This window comes from Buceros rhinoceros, unplaced genomic scaffold, assembly GCF_000710305.1.
Source record: "Buceros rhinoceros silvestris isolate BGI_N320 unplaced genomic scaffold, ASM71030v1 scaffold14939, whole genome shotgun sequence".
NCBI lineage: Eukaryota > Metazoa > Chordata > Aves > Bucerotiformes > Bucerotidae > Buceros > Buceros rhinoceros.
Window position 1 is genome coordinate 25,899 of NW_010431086.1, and position 3,220 is coordinate 29,118.

Here is a 3,220-nt window from a genome sequence, read left to right on the forward strand (position 1 = left end):
GCACCATCTCCATTCACTGTTTAAGGGAGCAAGGCGGGTATGGAGACTAGCAACGATGCAAATTGCCCATTGAAATCCAACCAATGGGTTGCTTAGTGGTAGGAACTCGAGGAGCTATCACAGGAAGCTGCTGTTCAGATATAGACAATGGTCTGATGGTCACAGTAAGAGCTGCTCTCCAGTGGAACCTTCAAAGGACCAAGATCTCAGGAGTTGCTTCATACTTTGCTTTTCAGTCCAGGCTCTAAACAAGCTGCATCAGTGCGAATTTAACTACCACTAGTGGACACAGCTAACAGATACTAATATACTAACAGATACTACCACTTGTTGAAAATGAGTGGGAAGCGCAGGCACAGAGGTCTGAGGAGCTACCCCAGTCAGTTCAGGCCCCTAAGCCTGGTTTCTGCCCAGAGTGTCTACAGCCAGGCTGGTGACGGAGTTGTTCCAAAGAGCGGAAGTGGGCGTGCTAACCTGGCGTGGGCATGGGACTGGACTATGCTCCTCCGTGGTTCTTGTACCTTCATACCTGCCACTGTGCAGAGGAGATATAAAGCATTTGCACCTCTGTCATCCTCGGCAAAGCAAATTAACACTGGGGAACAGCTTGCTCTTGAAAATAATTTTGCATTTTGCTTCATGTCCACTCACAAGAAGTGCATTGAAATGCAGCTTCCAAGTCTGAAATGGTTTTTGTCAGGAAATTAGTTTGCATAAAACCGCAATCTAAAGACCCCCTGGGACCAGTAAGACATGCAGCAGTGACAATAGCAACAACCAGACAGATGGACCGACCACAGGAGTTGGACAAAGAACTTTGCTTGTACCATGAAATGAAGAAATAAAGTACCCGCAGGGGAACAATGTGGCTTCAGTTCATGGAACGGGTTCCTTTGATGGTTTACATTCAGGATAGCAATTAAACCCAACAAATGAAAAGGCAAGGGAGTCCCTTGCCACCTTTAAAATCTCCATTTTCACTTGTCTTTACTACCGACTTTCAGGGAGCAGATCTCGTTACACTTTATTATCTTCAGGCAATGTGAAATAAAATGTGGTTCACCAGTGAAAAGTGCTCCAAGGTTAGGTACTTTTATGCAGAGGTAAATCTCTGTTTTCAGTTTCATTTTCTCCTATAGGAAATGTAGCGTGTTGCTTTACTCCTCAGTTTCTGAGCTAACCTTTGGCTGGCAGAACATAGGTATATCCATACGGGAATTTTTCCGTGTCTGTGACATTAACATTCCCACCAAGACAGGAGATTTCCCAGGATAGTTACTTTTTCCACATAATTTAAGACTCCAGAGTTACTCTGCAACTCCCAGCTGCCTCCCTGTCAACCCAGACTATCAGTAAGAAAAGCCTCCTGGCCTATGCCACTAATGAAGCATCGTGTAGCACCATGATGTTCCTCCAAGGATGCCCCAACCAAGCCCCCAGATCAGGTGTTACACCAAGGAGCCCCTTATGGCAGTTTCTCCCTATGTGCATTTTTGTGTTCTCCTCCTTGTTTTCCTGGGGCCGGCCCCAAAAAGCTGTCACCATCCAGGGGAGCTGCCCATTGCTCCCCCAGCCCCAGCTCAAACCCGCAGTCTGGGGCTGGCTGTTTGAAGGGACTGGCCATAGCTGGGCTGTGCTCTGAAGTATGCGCAGTTTGCAGCCGCATCGTGTGTTCAGCCTGTGCACGTGCCTGAGGGGGTTTCATATGGAGAAAATAACGGTAAGAGTGATTTCCACATCTATTTGAGTGTTGGAGGATTTTGTGTAACCCATCTTCATGCTCAGGTATCAGTGTGGGTATGTGTGAACAAGTTCCCTGGGACGCTGATGAAGCACCGAGCTTCTGCCCGCAGCAGCAAAGTCACAGGCAGAGTCCTGGGAGCAGCTGATGACCGATGGTTCATCACCGGGGACTTCAAAGGGGTGGCTGTGGGGAGAGGTCCTGCAAGCTGGTAGGCTTTGTCCTTTGAGGGTTTGATTTGAATAGGTAGATAAGGACATGGAAATGAACACTACAGTAAAGGTCAAGGTGAGCTGAATAAAAATAAAGTCAATAGAGCTTCTAGAAAACATTTGGAGATAAATGATGTTTTAACCATTTGTTTGGTCCATCAGAGTAGGTGGACAAGGAGTGAATTAGGCTGGTGATTCTTCTGGGCAACACACGTTGTGATTTGACCCCAGCCAGCATTCAAGCACGGATGCAGCCACTTGCTCACTTCATACCCCATCTCCTCCACGGGATGGGGAAGAGAATAGGGAGACCAAACCCAAGAAAACTCATGGGTTAAGATGCAGTTTAAATACTAAAGGAAGAAAAACCAAGCTACGTAAAGGCAATCGCTCACTCACCACCTCCCACCAGCAAACCAATGCCCAAACAATGCCTGAGAAACTGCCACCTTGGAAAACTACTCACCATCTCCTTCTCCCTCCATCCCAGTTTATTGCCAGTGCTGATGCATCACGGGATGGAATAACCCTCTGGGCAATTCAGTTCAGCTGTCCAGGCTGTGTCCCCTCCCAGTCTCTTGCTCACCCCGGCTGAGTTAGAAACAGAGCTGGCCTTGACACTGTGCAAACGCTCTTCAGCAACAGCCAAAACCCCGCTCTGGTGCGTTAGCAGCAGCGGTTTAGCCACCGGCCCAGAACGCGGCAATACATGGGCTCCTGTGGAGGAAGGTAGCTCCGCTCCAGCCAGACTACAATCCACTGGAGACTTAGAGAGGTCTATGAATTCAAGGGGGGCTAAGACCTGTCCTGAAGTCTGCAAGCAGGTAATATCAATGACACCTGAGGTTAGGTCAAATTTACACCCAATTTACCTCAGTTACTAGCAGCTCCCAATTGCTCACCCACCCCACGGATAATCTACTGGGATCAGGTGAGATTACTGCTCACCACTAGCAGTAATGACGTGATCCAAACGGAAAAAACTAGGAGCTGCTTCAGGAGGAGTGCAGCCAGGGGCACTGGTGGCAGCTCAGTTCTTTCTGTAGGAGCTGGAGAAATATTTTAAACCAACAGTCGGGGGCAATGAGAAATCACTGTTTTATGCGGCTCTGTGCACGGTGCTTGCCTCCCTCCCTGGGTCAGCACAACACTGCCCTCCCTGATGGGGAGGGCAACAGTCCTCTCTGTGATTGCTTCAGGGCGGGGTGGGGGGGGGGGGTAAATGGGAACTTTGCTGCTTGTCACCCGTTGCAAGACTGGCCCACAC